Source organism: Meles meles, chromosome 5, assembly GCF_922984935.1.
Source record: "Meles meles chromosome 5, mMelMel3.1 paternal haplotype, whole genome shotgun sequence".
Taxonomy (NCBI): Eukaryota; Metazoa; Chordata; class Mammalia; order Carnivora; family Mustelidae; genus Meles; species Meles meles.
The window spans coordinates 30,457,292-30,477,651 of record NC_060070.1 but is presented as its reverse complement, the minus strand read 5'-3'; the positions used below and the strand labels follow the sequence as shown (position 1 = coordinate 30,477,651).

Sequence of the window (20,360 nt, the reverse complement as noted above, 5' to 3'; positions counted from 1 at the left end):
GATATATGGGTAATGTTTAAAGAAATATTTGTAGTTTAAAGACATGGGTAAAGGTAGATAGGGTGGTGAATTATGGGGAATAAGAATTGGAGGAATGTTTTTATGTTGACTTTAATGGAGAACAGAGAATATTAGTAGACAAGCACATGGGAATAACTTTGGGCAAGATAATGAAGTCTGAAAGCTATTGGATCAGGGCAGAGTTGGGTGATTTAAGCTTGAGGAACACAGAAGTGAAAGGAAGGAAGAATCGATACAGAGAAACAAGTTGAACATTCAGACTGTCCAAAATCCTGAAAAGTTTGGAATAGTTATTTTAAAGAACATGATGGGGAGTCAAAAACATGAAAATGAAAGGGAAAAAGAAACTCAAGAGAGTGAGAAGATAAGCCACAGTCTGGGAGAAAATATTTGCAAAAGATACATCAGATAAAGGACTGTTTCCAAAATATAAAAAGAACTCTTAAAACTTAACAATAAGAAAACAACTCAGTTAAGAGGGCCAAAGACTTTAACAGACACCTCACCAAAGAAAATGTGCAGATGCCAAGTGTGAGAAGTTCCTTCACATAATATACCATCAGAGAAATGCAAATTAAAACAACAGTGAAATGCCACAACATACCAATTAGAATGGCCAAAATCCAGAACACTGACAATACTAAATGCTGATGTGGTTGTGGAACAATGGGAAATCAAATTCATTGCTGGTGGGTATGTAAAATATACAGCCACGTTGAAAGACGGTTTGATGGTTTCCTTCAGAACTCAACATGCTCTTAGTATATAATCCAGCATCCACACTCCCTGGTGTTTACCCAAAGAAGTTGAGAATTTATGTCTACATAAAAACTTGCATGTGGATAACAATAGCAGCTTTCTTCATAATTGTCATAACTTAGAAGCAACCAAGATGCCCTTCTGTAGGTGAAGAGATGAATAAACCATGGTACCCCTGGGCAATAGAGTAGTAGTCAGTTTTAAAAACAAATGGTCTATCAAGCCATGGAAAGACAAGAAGTACACTCAAATGTCTATTAATAAATGACAGAAGCCAGTCTGAAAAACCTACATCCAGTTTCCTTTCAATTATATGGACATTCTGGAAAGGGTAAAACCATGACAGTAAAACTGATTGCCAGGGTTGGGGGGCAGAGAAGGATAAGTAGATGGAACACTGAGGATTTTTAGGGCAGTGAAAATATTTTGTTTGATACTGTAATGATGGATTTATGTCATTACACATTTGTCCAAACCCTTGTACAGCTAAAAGTGAATACTTATGTAAACAATAGAGTTTGAGTGATTTTGATGTGTTAGTGCAGGTTTATCAATTATTAAAAAAAATACCACTCTGGTAAGGGATATTAATAATGGGAGAGGCTGTGCCTGTGTGGGGACATGGGGGATATGGAAGATATCTGCACCTTTCTTTCAGTTTTGCTGTGAACCTAAAACTGCTCTAAAAGTAGTTTTTAAATATAATGACAAAATAATAATAGGCACACAATAAATGAATGTTCTTTAAAAACAAACAAACAAACCTAGTAGGAAGGAAGGAAAGGAGAGAGGCAGGACAAGAGAGAGAGAAGAGAAGTGGGAGAGGAGGGACAGACAGAAGGCAGCAAGTCAGGAGATTGGGAGGGTGATGGTCCAGGTCAAAGGTAAGCAAACTTTTTCTATTAAGAGCCAGAGAATAAATATTTTAGAATTTGAGTGCCATGAATTATCTCACTCTGTTTTGTATCACAGAAGTAGTTTTAGACATTATATAAGCCAATGGGTGGTATTTTGTTCCAATAAAACTTTATTTACAAAAATAGGTGGCTGATCAGACTTGACCTAAGGGAATAGTTTGCTGATGCCTGATCCAGATGATGCCAGAATCTATTTGGTTATAGATGAACCAGACTAGCATGGCTTTATGACTTTCCTAAATATAAGAACAGTCATTATGTACACACACACACACACACACACACACACACACACACACATGCATATGTATATTATGGCAATATTTATATGTATATATGTGTATATTTTCATACATATATACACATACCAGAAGTCATCCAAAATCTCTAACTTCTTGAGTTTGAGTAAGATCAGCCTGTCACATACCCAATTTTTCTGGGCCTTATGTTCTCTTGGTCATTTCTGATTTTGATTTTTTATTTCTACCGATATTTTTCTCCATGTTTTGCACCCCTTTCTCTACCTCTGCCCCAATGTAGCCTAACTATGTTTTACAACTTCTTGTCCTTGTGTTTCCACACCTCAATTCTAAACCACAAAGGTAAAAATGTTGTATGGAACACTATGTTTCTTTTATTAAAGGTATTCTGGTCTCTGAAAGTCATCACATTATGAATTACGTAGCAAACAACTTCAAAGTTTACACAGATTTTAGACATTTATCTTCTTACAAAGCCTTTCAGTCATCATGCCACCAGGAAATTCTCAGGTCAGTGGTCAACCGATCCACACAGAATTGCTTTTAAACTGATATTTATTTTTCTGTCTGTGTCCTTTTCTTTTTCCCAATCCAGACAGAATAACTGAATGGATAGTGTGTCACAGAGAGATATTCAGTTATCTTTTTCATTATTTCCATTTCTACCAGCATCTTTCTTCTAGAAATTCAACTTTTTACCTAAGAGGCCTGATTTGTTCTAAGCAATATCAGTTTTTTGTTTGTTTGTGTATTTAGTTGTTTTTTAACTAAGGCCTAGATTGCTAGATCATTTCATTTATGTTACTTTGTGTGATTACAACTCTGTATGGTTGTATTGTCTTTTCTACTTAAAGAGATGACAGAAAGAAATGAAGTAAAAATGAAGACAAAAGGAGTTTCTTTAGGAATGAGTGAGGGGACTTAGAATATGGTGTCTTTGGGAGGTGGGCTTGATAATATTGTAGGTTAAGATGAGAGATACTTAATAACACCTGATTGATCTTCTATCACCTTCCCATTAAAATAATCATAGAAACCCCTGAATAGAGGCAAGGTTTTAACTGCATGGAGAGTTAGGAAGAATAATTAAGGCTCTTCTAGATTCCAGGAGACATTATTTTAATAAAAATTCAGGTGATCCCTGAGATAGTATAGCCAAAGTGATTATCTTTAACAAAAATGTCCTTATGTTAAATTTGAACAAATCTGTATCTGTACCTTTGTGTTGATTTCAGTATATGTAAAAAAGACAATGGTTGTATCACTATCATTTAAGCTGGCCAGCAGTAAATACTGAATCAGAACCCATTGGAATGTAAACCACATGAGCATAGGATTTCTCGTACAATGCTCTATTCCCTGGCAATAAGTAGATCCTGCATCCTAATTTATTGAATTACTTATTTTAGAGCATTATCATTTCTAAAACAATTGTGAGTTAATGGTATCTATTTTGTTAGAAGCATCAGGAAACATTCTAAGTTAGGTTCCAGTTTCAGAGTGAGTTTGGTTCCTGCATGATTTCCATGTGTGTCTGTCTGCTGTTCCCTTGGCATCATTATATCATAGCAAGGGTTTTTAGTATCATAGCAAGGATTTTCTTTGTTTTTAGTATGAATTGTTAAAGAGCTTCTCAAGAGAGCACTGAAGTCAAACCAAGATGTCATCGGGCTATTTGACCCTTTCCAGTCCTTTGAGGATCCTTTGGCAGGGGTGGGATTGGCATTTTACCCAGTCACCTGTGGCTGTAATTGTTTCCTCTGAATTTTTCAATCTTGCTCAGCCCTTGCAGCTGTTTTCATATCCCTCAAAATATGAAACAAAGTCTCTGCTCCTTGGTGTCCCCAAATACCATCCACGTTAAGACAGGAAGTAGGACAGAATTTACTGAGTGGTTGAATGGCTAGAACACGTGTAGTAACTTTTAAAATTCAATTGAATATTAAACCTACCTAGTTATTTGGACAGTGCTCCTTTTTTCTACTCCCATATTTTCACTTTTTCTCTCCTGTTTGTATGACATCAACCTGTCTTGTTGCTGGACTTCCCAGTCACTGTAAACGCCCTCTACAACTCTTTTCCCTAGTTTACTTGACCCTGTCTCCAACCTGCTTTACTCCTTCTTTTTTTTTTTTTTTTTTTTTCTCATTTTATTTATTTTTTCAGCGTAACAGTATTCATTCTTTTTGCACAACACCCAGTGCTCCATGCAAAACGTGCCCTCCCCATTACCCACCACCTGTTCCCCCAACCTCCCACCCCTGACCCTTCAAAACCCTCAGGTTGCCCCAACCTCCCACCCCTGACCCTTCAAAACCCTCAGATTGTTTTTCAGAGTCCATAGTCTCTTATGGTTCGCTTCCCCTCCCCAATGTCTAGAGCGTATCATGCTTAGTGAAATAAGTCAATCGGAGAAAGACAACTATCATATGATCTCCCTGATATGAGGACATGGAGAAGCAACATGGGGGGGTAGGAGATAGGAGAAGAATAAATGAAACAAGATGGGATTGGGAGGGAGACAAACCATAAATGACTCTTAATCTCACAAAACAAACTGGGGGTTGCTTTACTCCTTCTTAAGCAGAACAGTGTGTCTTTCCTTTGTCTCAACATAGACTCAGGGCAACAAAGTTCAGTGTTTAAGTGTGTGAGCTCTGGACCGAGTCCTCATTGGTACTCACTCTCCTCTGCTTTTTATTAGCTATGTGGCCCTAGTAAATTTACTTAACTTTTCTGTGTCCTGATTTCATTTTTTATGCATTTTTGCAGGAATAATACAATGAATTGATAAATGTAAAACACCTAGAAAAGTATAGTATGGAAGAAATTTCTCATTAAATGATAATTATTAGTATTATCTTCCTTCAAGGATTCTCTTCTTAAAAGAAAACAAGAAAACATTAAAAAAAAAAAGTACCCTATCATTGTTTCACTAAATGGAGATAAATATGCTCATCACAAGGAATTCAATAGTCAATATTAAAGTAAAATTATTTCTGCCTGGCTAAAGAAAGCAAGTTGCAGTTCTTTTTTTTTTTTTTTTAAGATTTTATTTATTTATTTGACAGAGAGAGATCACAAGTAGGCAGAGAGGCAGGCAGAGAGAGTGAGAGGGAAGCAGGCTCCCTGCCAAGCAGAGAGCCCGATGCGGGACTCGATCCCAGGACCCTGGGATCATGACCTGAGCCGAAGGCAGCGGCTTAAACCACTGAGCCACCCAGGAGCCCGCAAGTTGCAGTTCTTTACTCAAAAACTAGAAGCCATATACCCTCATTTTGGTCAGTTGTTTTTCTCTCCAACTATGAAAAGTGATCATCATACTTTTATTTTTTATGGTGAGTTCACTGTTTTTTTGGCTATGATATGGTATAATTTTGTAGCCTCACTTTTGTTGTAAAAATGTAGCTTCTAGGATTTTAGCGACAACTGAATAGAATAAGGATTCTTTTTGCAATTATTCTAACAATGATTAAGATACCAGACAATACGTCTTAAACAGAAATTATTTCATGCTTTTTCTCATTGAAAAAATTGAATGGCATGGATTCTCAGAGGGGGAGATTCAGTGAATGACAGGTTTTTTTAGAGATGGAGTATAACTGCAGATAGCACAGTATATCTCCCTACATTTTAACAAAGAGGACTTTGTGCCCATTTAGTTAGATGACTTGGAGAGAGAGTCTTGTGTCTCAATGTCAGGATTGGAGCCAAGCAACTCTAAGCACTACTATTCCTGCCCTCTTCCATGTTGGTGTTAGCATAACTCTAGAACAAAATTCAACATCAGTAGTGTTTACCTTGAATCAGCATTTCATACTTTTTCAAGATGAATGGTCAACAATAATGTGGATCCATCACTCATTTGAATTGTTAAGTGAGTCACGCCACATTGGTTTAAGCCTTAATCAAAGAAGATTATCTTTAAGGGTAAGATTGACATCTTTGTATTTCCTATATTCCTTTTTATTTTCTTTTACAAGGATCTTACGCAGCTCTCAGTCTATTTCTTGTTGAAAACATTCTACTGATGCATTCATTTATGTAATAGATTCCAAACTATTTTAATATATTAACTTCCTTTTAGCCAGTGTATCAAAGACATAATCCCTGGTCTCAAAGACCTTAACCAATCAACTGAAAATAATGGATGTAAAATAGATATAAAAGGGCAAATAGTCAATGAATACATCATCAGTGTCAATTGAATAGAGGAGAAATTTCATAAATTCGAATGTGTTCACGTCAAGCCAAGGTGGATAGAGTAGTTGGCTTGGCTGGCTTAATCATAGCTAGCAGGTGAATATTTTATTAAATGTTTGAAGGAAATGGTTAGGAGTTTGCGCTTCTGGATGAGACATGGTCTTGTAGATCATTATATGGGTGGAGAATAACATAACCACCATTTTGGCAAGCTGGATTTACGGTTGGGTTACTGAAGTTCACATGGGGAGAGAGAGTTATTTAATTTCAGGGGTGGACTGAGATTGGGGCTAGAACTATTTGTGGAGGAACTTAAAAACCATGCTCAGCAAAGTCTGCATTTAATTTTATGATTTAACATGCTTTGCTTTTTACTCTCTTTTGGCAAGACCTTCCTTCATAAACTGAAAATAACTCGTGAATGAATTATAACCAGTATCTCTTCATGTTTTAGAAGCTCCATGAATTTATAATGAATTCTATCCTTTGTATTCTCTGTTTGAGTGATGAAAGGGTCAGAAGCACAATTTATAGGTTAAATGATATTAGAGAACTATGCATTGTATGACATATTTCATTAAAGCAGAGGCTATGAGCTGGGGTTTTAACAACCAGGAATTTCACACATCTGACCAGCAATCTTGTTCATAATTACTTTTATAATTGCTAAGAATAAGAAAAAAAGAACTGTGTGCATGCATTTTCTTTAAATTTTACAACTGTAGTTTCTATTCAGATTGGATTTTAGGTGTAAGGAGATACTATGTCATATAAAATATAAAGTGTAATAATTACTTCTGTAATGCTTATGTAAAGTATAAAAGTTTGTCTATAAGTGTTCTGAAAGTATATAGTAGCATAGTTGCAATGTACTAGAATTAGAATTGAAATTCTTTTAAGGATTTATCTTTGTTAGGAGTAGAAAAGGTTAGTTACAAATGATCTCAAGAAAATTAAAAAGCAGATTGTATCCCTTGCTTCTCATTAAAAGGTTAATAGTTCCCATTTGAAAACTTGGCTTAAAAATCTCCTTGCTCATAAAGTATATAAAGTATTTAAAGTAAAAATGTATTGTTATATGTAATGTTCAATTGTAATTTAAAAATGTATTGTTATATGTAATGTGCAATTGTAATATGATAAGAGGCATGCATATGGTTAGAGCCAATGGATGGTATTAGTAACTAACAATAAGTCAATTTTTAGGATTTATTTATTTATTTATTTATTTGAGAGAGAGAGAGAGAGAGCATAAGCAGGGGGAGGGCCAGGTAGAGGGAGAGGGAGAAGCAGGCTTCCCACTGAGCAAGGAGCCAAATTTGGGGCTCGATCCCAGGAGCCCGGGACTGTGACCCAAGCTGAATGCAGATGCTCAACTGACTGAGCCATCCAGGTGCCCCATAACAATAAGTCAGCTTAAAAAAATCCAGACATCTTCCCATTGGCCCTTCTGGATCCATGAGATTTCATGGGAGCCTAGCTGAGTATATACAAAACTATGATGGAAATAAAGAACAAGGCAAGACAATGTATAATTAAGTGATAAACGGCGCAGCCCAAAGCACTGCTAGGGTTTAGCAGAAGTGCATACTGCCTTTAAGAAGTACATAAAATGGACATTTTCCAGGTTTTGTAACACTCATTTTACTCATTTTAATCAATGACCAAAAGGAAGTTTCAGACCCAAGAATGATAAACTGTGCTGTTTGACGGGCTGTTAGAAGATAAGAAGACTGATTAATTATCCACGTAATGATAGTTTAAAAAGCCAATAATTTATTTAAATATGTAATGACCCATTTGATGATGAACACTTCTTTCTGCTCTTTACCAAACAGGATATGATATTTTAATTTCTTTATGGTAATGCATAACATTTAAAAAATCATATGAGTAGCTTCCTTTTTGGTTACAGTCAAATGTACTAAGTCCTCAAAATGGCAGATGGCTTGACCCTTGAGATTTAAAGCAGGCCTACAAATCTGTAGAAATAACAAGAACAAGACTGTGAGATGAGGGGGTTCACAATTGTTAATAATTTTTCAAATCTTACACAGTTATTGGAGGAAACAATCCCACTGATTTATACCTTTCCCTTTACATCAGATACCATTCTATGAGAGACAAATTGTCACTATTTACATTTTTTATTAAATTCCTGCTTTCTACTACCTCTCAACAAAATACATATGTTATGGCTGAAGCGTAGTGGAAAAGTTTAACGCTTATATGCATAAGACATGAGTCCTACCGGTATCACCTTCTTGCTGTGTTCATTACCAGGTATTTTGAAGTCATCAATTCTTGTATTTCTATTCCTTTCCCTTCCTTGCATTCTTCTTCCCTTCCTCCCTGCATCCCTCTCTTCCATTTTTCCTTCCAATCCATATGAGGGAAGGTGTCTAAAAATGACAACAATAGCAGTAACAAGAAATAAAACTTAAATACTTTCTCTCTAAATTGCTAAAAGTTGGGTATGATTTTTAAAATATTTAAACTCAATTTTGGGCTTTTTATATGTTATTTCAGTGTCCTGTAGGTTCAAGGTGACTAAATACCTTCTGTGATTACCTTGGTGTAAGCTAAAATCAGTGTTATTTCTTCCTAACCTTTTCTTCCAAGCTTGAATAAAAGTCATAGAAAATGGTTTTATAGAAAGTATCTCATTAGCATAATAATTTCATAGAGTAGAAATATAATGATTGGATTATTTCAAATACATAACCTATTTCTAGAAAGTAGAGACCACTTCCTATTCTTGGATAAGATGATAATTTTCTAGTGGATGTGGCATGAATAGAAAAGGCAGTAGGCTGACAGAATCCACAGTTATGATTTCCGCTGTTCGGTGCAAGGTCAGTGGTTAATTAAGCCACCATTAGTGGAAATTTGATCACGGATGAGGTCTTCCACTTTGCCTGTATCACTGGGCTCACACTAGATGACTCAGCTAAGTCATTATATTAACTATGCTTCCTCCAGACAGGTGCATGATTCAGACTGGATTGACAGGGGATTTAGGTTGTGATGCTCTAATATTACTTTCTAGATGCCATCACCCATTTCTGAAAACACACATTCGTCTGTGAACCAGGATTTAATTTTGAAGGTTTTGTTTGTCCTGCAAATTAACTACATAATATCATGGTGGTTTAGATTGGCAAGGATTTTATGGGTGCCTTTATTCATTGACTCATTAAATAATTCATCCATCCATTTCCACAAATACTCACGGAGTATCTCCAGTGTGCTAAGTGCCAAGTTGGGTATTCGAGTTTAGGAGGTGAAAAAAAACAGCATGAACCTTGACATCACTTGAGTCCTTCAAGGTCCTCAGTTCGCAGCAAGGTTAACTGAAGCCCAGAACACTTAATTGACTTTCTTAAGGTTCAGAGTTAGTTAATGGCCAAGCCAGGACTAAAATCTCAAGCTCTACACACCCTGCTTGGCACTTACCATAAGTATGATGCTTTTTAATTTTTTCCTATTAATTCACATAAGCATGGTGTAGTACAACTGAGCATCATTTATTTGTGTCAGCACTTAAATATATATCTAAGTTAAACAACAGATGCCAAAGAAAACTCAGGTGGTTTAGATGCAGGTAGTGTAAATCACAGCCAAGCAAAACTCTTCGCTTTAGAGGAAGAATATCTTTGCCTAGATTTGTATCTTTACTTTTGTGTACATTTGTATCTCCATTCTGTGAATCTGTCCATAAATAAACCTCTCTCTCTTTCCTTTAAAGTGTACCTTGTACCACATTTTCTGTGTCACAAGCAGGTATGTGAGGAGGAAAACAAATGGCACTTTTACTCACGTTACAACTATGGGATATTTGTTGTCCTTTGACAAAAGCTAAATACATATTCATAGAATCCTACAAATGTAGTGGAAATTCCATCTCTGCCTCTAGGCTGCCTTTGGCTAGGTCACATGAGGCAGTTAGGGATATATATTGGTTCTTATATGTCTATTGGGAGAAATCCATTTCTGGAGGTTAGGCTGGGAAACAGTTTAGGTTGTGGCTAATGTATATTTATAGAGCTTACATTTACTCTCTTGCTGTTCCCCTGTGTGAATTGTTGTAAGGGTTCATTTTGACAGTATTGGATGAGGCACAGCATTTTAACCTCTTTTCTCTTGTAATTATATAAACATGTACACTGTACATCGTGACCTGGGAATGCTGATCAGAACATCTGTTATGATAAACGGAACAGTGAATGAGAGTTGATTTTTGCATTGTAAAGTACTAAAAGTCACTCTTCTGATCTGTGGCTTTATGCAAATCAGAGTGTTTGAAAATGTTGCTGAAACCTGTCATTCTTTAACTTACTAGAGTTAGAAAGAGAGCTTGTTTTTATTGTTCTGGCATGGGTGCTGCCCAGCTAGGGAGTTATCAGTCTTTCTTGGAAAAAATTAAGTTAACTTTTATAGCAATTTGAGTAGCAATTTAAGTACTCTAGATCCTGCAGGAAAGCCCCAGTATAGAATGTAACCGATATTGTCAGGATGAGGTCAGGACATCAGCAAAGGTTCTTCAGTATGCAGTCAGCATCAACTCCATATGTCCTTGGTAAATTTTGGGCTAAGAAGCCAAGAGCCATGGCGTAAGAATTGATAAAATGAATAATACTTACCATCCTTCTCCCAAAATAAATGATTAGTTGCAGACCTAGATCCAGGAGCAGATGATGACCTCACCTTGCATGAGAACCTTTGCCCATTCTTCTGGTTTCTCGAAAACCCTCTTCACTGCAGCATCATTGCCAGTCTCAGGAGAATTAGCTGTGACCTTTCCCATTATAAGCTTGGGTGTAAGCAGAAGACATTTTTACATACTATTTTAAAATTACTTTTCAGGTATTTATTTTTAAATATATATATCATATGTCATATAAATATAAATATATATATATATTTCACTCAACTTATAGTTGGTTTCTAATTTAAACAGCAACAATTTTGATTTTGAGTTGCTTAGCACATCTGAAACTTGGGAGAAAATTATAACCATGTTACTCACATTTCAATGAATATTGAGAAGTGGTGTTCTGGGAGGAGATGCTAAATTGACATCTCTGCCTGATCTGAATTGCTTCTCTCAAACTAGGTAATTTTTTTGTTCAGCTTACAAGATCATTATTCCATAAAGGTAAAGTGATTCATTTCTTTCTTTTTTAATTGAAGTATAATTGACATACAATATTCTATTAGTTTCAAGTGTACCTCATAGTGATTCAGTATCTTTTTAATATGTGTGCAGTGATCCTCATGATGTCTAGTTGTTATCTGTCACCATACAAAGTTATTACTATATTATTGACTATATTCCCTATGCTGTACATTACATCCCCATGACTTATTTTTTCTATAACTTTAGGTGTGTACTTCCTAATCCCCTTCACCAGTCTACCCATCCCCCAACCCCCTCCCTCTTCTGGTAACCAGAAGTTTGTTTCTTTTATCTATGAGTGTTTCTGTTTTGCTTTATTTGTTCATCTGTTTCATTTCTTAGATTTCACACATCAGTGAAACCATATGGTATTTACCTTTTTTCATCTGACTTGTTTCATTAGGATAATATCCTCTAAGTCTATCCATATTGTCACAAATAGCAGTATTTCATTCTTTTTTATGGCTGTGCAATATTCCATTGTGTGTGTATATAGATACCACACAATAATATGCCACATCTCCTTTATTCATCTATCACTGGACATATAGGTTGCTTCCAATGTTTAATTATTATAAATAATGCTGCAGTGAACATACGGGTGCATCTATCTCTTCTAATTGTTTTCATTTTCTTTGGGTCAGTACTTAAAATGTATCATATGATGGTTCTATGTTTAAGTTTTTAAGGAATCTCCATATTGTTTTCCATAGAGGCTGCACCAATTCACACACCCACCAAAAGTGCAAGGGGGTTCCCTTTTCTCTACATCCTTATCTTAAAATTTGTATGGAGCCATAAAAGATTCCAAATAGGGGCGCCTGGGTGGCTCAGTGGGTTAAAGCCTCTGCCTTCGGCTCAGGTCATGATCTCAGGGTCCTGGGATCTAGCCCCGCATCGGGCTCTCTGCTCAGAGGGGAGCCTGCTTCCTCCTCTCTCTCTGCCTGCCTCTCAACTACTTGTGATCTCTCTCTCTGTCAAATAAATAAAAATAAAAAAAAATAAAAAATAATATTAAAAGATTCCAAATAGCCAAAACAATCTTAAGAAAGAAGAACAAAGACAGAGGTATCATGCTTCCTGATTTCAAACTATAGTACAAAGATATAGTAATCAAAACAGTATGGTACTGCCATGAAAAATTATATAGATCGCTAGAATAAGAATAAAGAGTCCAGAAATAAACCCACACACATATGGTCAAATATATAACAAAGGAGACAAGAATACATAATAAGGAATAGATAATCTCTTCAAAGAGTGATTTTGGGAAAACTGGACAGCTACATGCAAAAGAATGAAACTAGAAAACTATCTTACACCATAACAAAAATAAATTTAAAATGGATTAAACACCTGAATGTGAGACCTCAAAACTGTAAAGCTTCTAGAAGAAAACATGGACAGCTCCCTAACAGTACTTTTAGCAGTATTTTTTTGGACCACTCTCCTGGTGGCAAGGCAACAAAAGCTAAAATAAACAAATGGGATTATCCCAAACTAAAGTGGTTCATTTCTATAGTGATGAGCCAAATTTGCTGAATCTATATTTGGATATTTCCCTAAGATTGGAAATATTCTGCCTTTTGCTTAGGTTCTGTCTTATACTAAGAATCTAAAATGGTATAATGTTCTGTCTCAAATTACTCCATTATCAAACGTTTTCTGCTTGTAAAAGTATCTCAGATATATAAAATTCTTTTTACTCCAAGATGTTTAGAAAATAGTAATTATCTATAATTCAGTTATTCATAGCTGTCCTCCATTAATACTTTAATGTCTGTCCTGTCTGACATATTTCTATATATGTATATTTATTTTATATTTATATATCTATAAATAAATATTTAGACATAACTAAAATGAAATAGCTAAGTTTTATTGAAATAGCCTGTTGTTCTAGGAATTTTAATTTATTCTTTCTTTTAAACTTCACAACAATCCTATGAAGTTGGTACTTAGTAACACAAATAACAATCCAATAGGAAACTGAGGTATAAAATAAATTAAGTGATTTTTTTAAGGCTGCTCAGTATAAAGGCTGAAGTGGACTATGATCTCAAGCAGGCCAACTTCAGAGATCTTCTCTCTCTCTCTCTCTTTTTTTTAAAGTATTTATTTTAATTCCAGTTAGTCAACATACAGTGTTATATTAGTTTCAGGTATATAACATAGTGATTCAACAACAGAGACCTTATTCTTAATTGTGTGATCTGAGCCGAAGGCAGATGTTTAACTGACTGAGTCACTCAACGTCCCAAGATTTCATTCTTTCGAGGGATGGGGGGTATTCCATTGCATATATACACCACATCTTCTTTATCCATCCATCTGTCCATGGACATCTGGCCTCTTTCCATAGTTGGGCTATTTGGACATTCCTGCTATAAAAACTGGGGTGCAGTTGCCCGTTCAGATCACTTCTTTGTATCTTTGGGGTAAATACCCCATTAGTGCAATTGCTGGGTCATAGGGTAGCTCTGTTTTCAACTCTTTGAGGAACCTCCATACTGTTTTCCAGTGTGGCTGCACCAGCTTGCATTCCCCCCAGCAATGTAAGAGGTTCCCCTTTCTCTGCATCCTCACCAACATCATTGTTTCCTGACTTGTTAATTTTAGCCTTTCTGATTGGTGTGAGATGGTATCTCATTGTGGTTTTGATTAGTTTTTCCGTGATGCTGAGTGATGTTGAGCATTTTTCCATGTGTCTATTGACCATTTGTATGTCTTCTTTGGAGAAATTTCTGTTTATGTCTTCTTCCCATTTCTCGATTAGATTATTAAACAAAAATATTTTTTAGTGTTTTAAGAAACCTTGCCTGAAAAGGTGAAAGCAAGCAGTTACTTTTAAAATTTCCTTTTATCTCCTTAGTTAAAACAAAATAATAAACACAAAAATACATGGCTCCAGCAGATAGCCTAAGGATTATTTTTAAAAGAAACTTAGCAAAATAATTATATAAGAGGGAATTAAAAGACTTTCTTGAAGTAATAGTCCATATAAGTATTGTAAATTATATTATATGTAATATCAAATTACATATTTAAACTGCTTTATGGATTGCACTATTGCTATTAAATTGATTTTGGATTTTTTAAAACATCAATTTGCTAGCCATCTTTTTAATTAATCTTTCTGGATTAAAACCTAAAGTTTATTTTAATGTCTCTAATATACCCTCCTAACGTCTTTGTGTAGCTCTTTGCAAACTCAAAATGAATTTCCATCTATATTTTTATTGATTGAACTTGGTAATATTTGGACACTTGGTTTTTCAAGTCAATTTTTTTTTTTTTGGAAATTGATGTTAGGGTGTTAGAGTGTTCCACATTTGCAGGAGATTGGCAGTTAACCACATTTTAAATTCTGACATAATCAGTTATGCTCCTCAATTTACTTTGCAGTTCTCAAGCAGCCTTAGAATCATGAAAGTTTTCTGACTCTCTGATCTTCAAGATCATTTCACCCATTCCCTACATTTTGCAGAAGGAAAAAACAAAACAAAACACAGAGGTCTGGATTGCAAATGGACTTGCTCATTCAATCACTTTTTGCCTTTTCTTTTTATTTAGCTGACCTATTTTTTTAAAAATCAATATAATTAAAGTGTGTGCTCTTGGCCTCAAATAGTTGATGTTATTTATACTGCTTATGGTGATTATTCATGTGGCTGCCTTCCCTGTTATCTCAGTTTGATCTGTCCTATTTATATCTTGATATTATTCAAGCATCTGCCTTCCCAATCAGTATGCATTCCTTCTAGGTCTTAAATTGCTAACATTTAAGTACCCATTTCCCAATTTTCCTCACAGTATGTAGTGCATCTGCTTTAAAAGTAATATTATTTGAATGTGTAACTCCATAGTTCTGTGTATGATTTCAAGGGTCCATTTGTAGAAGGAAAAATCCACTGGAAAAATAAATAAATAAATCTGTCTACTGGCAAAATATATGTTGTAAACAATAGGAGGTTTGTAAAGTTAAAAGCTTATTTATTTTTATAATAAGAAAGCACATTTATATGCCTGAGCCTAGCCAATCTTTATTTAGTGGGATACTATGACATTATTTCCTACAACTTGATTTTGGTTTGTATAATGCCTTCTAACAGATAGATAGTCTCTATTTTAGACTGCATCAGCAGCTTCCTTTTTCCAAAGGCCTAGCACAAGTTTGAGTTGAATGGAGTATGATAGATGGGGGAGGATGTATGCAAGAGTAGCTTTCATACCTTTTATAGTGAAGAATTGCAGAGTGCTAGAACTTCAGAAAACTCCAGGACATTCTACAGACAAACTTTTCATTAGCCACCTGTTTGTATAGTATTTTGTTTACTTGAAATATTTATAGAGCTGCAAGCTCGTATGTCTAGATGAGACTTAGTAACATTGGGGTGAAGAACATTATTGTTACTAGAAATATGGCTCAAAAGACTGGAGTCAGTCTATTCATTAAATTAAAAATACACTTTGCTTCATGGCTGAGAAGATTCAGAAGCAAGTGGGGAGGGTAGGAGGTGTCTCTCAGTATGCAGTAGAGATGGGTCACTACTTCTTCCCTTGGAAAATTCACCCCTCATAGTATGTGCTTCCCACACCATCCCACTTTGAGGAGCTATGGCCTGCTAATTCGTTTTTTCATGGTGTGTCAAGCAACCAGGCCCCTGTGCACATGCGATTTTCTGCTTGCATATACATAGGTCAGTAGGATGGCATCCATCAAATTCACACAAAATCAGCTTCTGAATGTTATAGCCATACTTCATATTGATATAAAACTTTAAGAATCTTTTTCAAAATGCTTACCATCCAGAAAAAGGAAAGTGGCTGTGAAAAGAACAAGAGATTGAAAACAGAGTGGCAGTATCACTTAGCAGGAAGCAGTACAGTATAGTCATTAAAAGACGAGGCCTGGATTGTGGTCTCCTGGGTCCTAATCCAGCATCCATCACCTACTGATTGTGTAACTGTCCTAAGGCAAGATACTTAGGGTGCTGAACAAGCTCCAAGATCTTGCTGAAGCAGAACACAATAGACTCAGTAAAGCAAGTCCTTTGCTCTAAGATTTAATCTGCCTTAGAGACTATGGAGCATAAAGGAGGAAAGCAATTCTTAGACTCAACAACGTAGACTACTTAAATGTCAGCGTTATATTCAGAACTAAAATATAAAATATTACAACAATGGGGGCGCCTGGGTGGCTCAGTGGGTTAAGGCCTCTGCCTTCGGCTCGGGTCGTGATCCCAGGGTTCTGGGATCGAGCCCCGCATCGGGCTCTCTGCTCTGCGGACAGCCTGCTTCCTCCTCTCTCTCTCTGCCTGCCTCTCTGCCTACTTGTGCTCTCTGTCTGTCAAATAAATAAATAAAATCTTAAAAAAAAAATAAAATATTACAACAATGGGAAATATATTAATTAAAGAAAAAGTGATTCAATTACCTTTTTTGATGACTTTCTATTAATGCTTGTAAAATGTTTATCACAATGCCTGATATACAGTGTGCTCTCAATAAATGTTGACTATTAGAAGATTTCATTCTTCAGAGTGAGCTCAAATTTAAACATGTTTCATATTGACTTAACTTTCTTAAGCTTCAGAGTGTAGGACTATACATTATGATGTTTGGAAGTGATCTGGAACCAAGGGAATGCAAATCAGAGACACAATTTAGCCAGGTGGGGGTAAGGGACAATGAGGAATGTTGTCCCAGAGAAAGTGACTATGCCAAAGGCTCATGATACATTAGGAGAGAGGAAATGTTACAGATGTGTATGTGGGGTGTGTGTGTGTGTGTGTGTGTGTGTGTGTGTGTATCTGTGGTAGGAGCTAGGTTCCTGGGCAGAGGAACATCACTTGGAAGAAATGGTGGCATTTGATTCTGGTTCACTCAGAGAAAGGTAGATGGTTTAATATAATGGGAAAGCACTGGGAAAGTGGGAATGGCAAGAAAGGAGACTGGAGAAAGAGACAGAAGATAGACTGTGAAGAACTTTGTAAATGGCCCTAAGCTTAAAAATTAGGCAGTTATTGAAAGATCTTAAGAAATTAAATGACAAGTTGCATTTTAGAAATATTACTTCAGTTGCAGAAGGAAGACAGAGTAGGGACAAGTCTGAAAAATCCACTAGAGATGCATTACTACAGCATGGAAGATGTACTTCCAAGTATTTGGACCTAGTCATGCATGTGGAAAGGTTTACAGTGATGTTCCAGCAGAAATGGTGGAAACCAATGAACTGTTAGCTAGAATAATTAAGATTACTAGCTAGTTTAATAGTAGGAGAAGCCTCCAGTGGGGTGTTCTTGGGGTTAAGATTTGAGGTTTTGTCTTTAACTCTGTCTTGCTCATCATTTTTATCACTGACTTGGACTTAGAAATAAAATTGAATGTGACCATTCTAATAGCAAAGTAAAAAGAAACATTTCTTATATCTCTGTACTATTAGAAACTGATCTGGATGCATTAGAATTTTGAATACACTAATATTAATAAAGAGTTGATGATAAAGTCAGAATCCAAATAATCTTAATTAGAAAATTAGGCAACAATAAATAGATAATACTTATCAGAGACATATATGAAAAATTAAAAAATAGTACATTAGAAACAAACTCTTAACAATATATAGCTTAAGAGGAATCAATATTATGATATTGTGTTCTAAAAAGAATCTATTTATGTTATGTATGCTACATGAGTTTAGGAAATTGACAACCTCTTTGTACTTTGCTTTGCTTGGACCCACTTGGAATATGGTTAAAAAACGGACCCACAATAAGCTGCAGATACACTGGAGTATTTTCGGAGAAGAAATGACTGGAAAAATGAAAGATCAGAATACTCATGTGATAAGCAAAAGATTTGAAACTTTTAACCTGGAAAAAAAAATACAGCAGGAAGATGCTATCTGTTTTCAAATTTTGGATTATGACTGTATGAAAGTTGGGCTTAAATTTATTCTAATCAGAGCAAATGATCAGAACGATCAGGGGAACAGATGATGGATTAATATGTAGAAGAACTTGGTGCTTGAGTTTTCCTAGGAAGTAAGAGACACTCAGTGCTAGAGCTTTCCCAGGAAATAAGAGAAAACATCAAATGGCAGCAAATTAACCTTTCCAGGAGAGCCATATGCAGTAGTAGAAGCAATCTAAGTATCCAAAGGATGTGTAGACCAGGTGATTTATTGATTATGTCATTCTTAGACTCCTCTCTCTATTACACTTACAGTAATAGTACAATTTGACCATATAGTATTTTTATAACTGCTTGCAGATTAATTTAATGAAAAATCTGTTTAAAAACAGGCAGTAATAACAAAATGGTAAATATAGGAGTTTGATTTCTTCTTCCTCTTTTTATTCCCCCTGCCCAAACTTTTGTTATGAACTTTAAAAATACACAGAAAAGATCAGATGGTAACATATATGCTCATATGCTTGCCACCTTGATTAATTAATTAATTGTTAACATTTTTCCATCTTTGTTTTTATGACACCCAAACTCTTCATCATGGATCTCCTATTAACAAGAGTTTTTTCTTATACAACCACTATAGCATCATTTTGCCTAAGGAGAAAAAGAAACAATTTCTTAATGCCATTTAATATCTAGGCCATTTTTAAAAATAGCCTTTCACATTTACAAAAAAGCATGCTGATTTTATCCTTTGGATAAGGATTTGTACAAAATTAAAGTGAAGAGAACATGTTTTGCATTTATTTAGATAGAAAATAACATTATTTTAACAGTTGATGGGGAAAAAACTAGCCCGTCTTCTGAGAGAATAGCATTCATAGCATTGATTTCTTTATTAAATTAAACATCTATAAAATGATGATTTTTACCTACTTTAAGAAAAGACCTATTTGAACCACCTCAGAAATTACATGTGATGTTGGTTGGCACATTTGTCACAGGTTTATGAGTCATACAGTCCTCAGGAGTAGATTAAATATATCTAAAAGAGAAAAGATTTGGAGAGGCTTCAGCAATTAGCTAATATAAAACTTTTTATTTCAAGTCTTGCTTTATATTGCTTTTATGAAATAGTAAAAGTTTCAGTTTGGGGGAGTTTTGTGTAAACAAAGGATTCCTTGCCATATGTTCTTTCATATCTACAAAACAAGGTAGGGCAAATAGACCTATGGAAAGGAAGGCTATTCTCATCTGTTTCTTTTCTTCTTTCTTAATCAAGCCTATTATAGAGTGACAAGAGCTATTAACTTTTACAATAAGCTTGGAGAAAGAACTGGAGGCATTTTATTGTTTGATATAGGGGTTATGTGAGATATGGTGACTCTTTCTGAATTAAAGCACACACACAAAAACAAAACAACAAAACTAAACAAAAATAAAGCTGTGAGAATGATTATTGTAGCTGATTTTTTTTTTAAATTTTCAAAAGCCGAAGGTAAGTATAAGAAAGCAGTGGAGTGTTGCTTGTATCCAATAGAGAATAGGGAATTTGATGATAATGAGAAAGTAGGCTTTAGGTTCTTGAAAATGTGAAATTGGGTGAATCTTGGTACAAGTCTCAGGAAAGCCCATAATTATAAGTTACTAAAATGCTTCTTTAGGATCGTATAGTTCTTCTGTGCTCTTTATTACTCCGGGATGTACTTTACCTACCAAACATGATTTTTGAACTCCTTAGGGTAGCAATTCTCTTTTCATGTACCACATGCTTATGAAATGCTATGTACACTTCTGACACTTCATAATAAAATTAATAAGTCTGGAAGCACTTTTTATAGAAGGTACATAGTGCAAAATGGGTATTATTTTTCTCAAGCTATGTAAAGAGAAAAGGATCTGTTCAAAATCAGGTGAACAATTATCCTTTTGTAGGTTTATGAACAGATATACAAAATGCTTTGCCTTTCAATTTTTTATTAGCAATTTTTAAAGCCAAAGATATACTTTTAGGGGAAAAAAATAGCTGATTTCTTCCTTAGAGAATCAAATTTGTAGGCCCTTATTTTCTACTTCACAAAGAAAATAGATAAAACATGAATTCTT

General features: G+C 35.2%; 1 protein-coding gene across 5 annotated transcripts in view; it reads left to right on the top strand.

The window, feature by feature from the left end:
* GRIK2 (glutamate ionotropic receptor kainate type subunit 2) overlaps positions 1 to 20,360 on the top strand; it is a 657,055-nt gene that overhangs the window by 219,599 nt on the left and 417,096 nt on the right. The window lies entirely within an intron of this gene.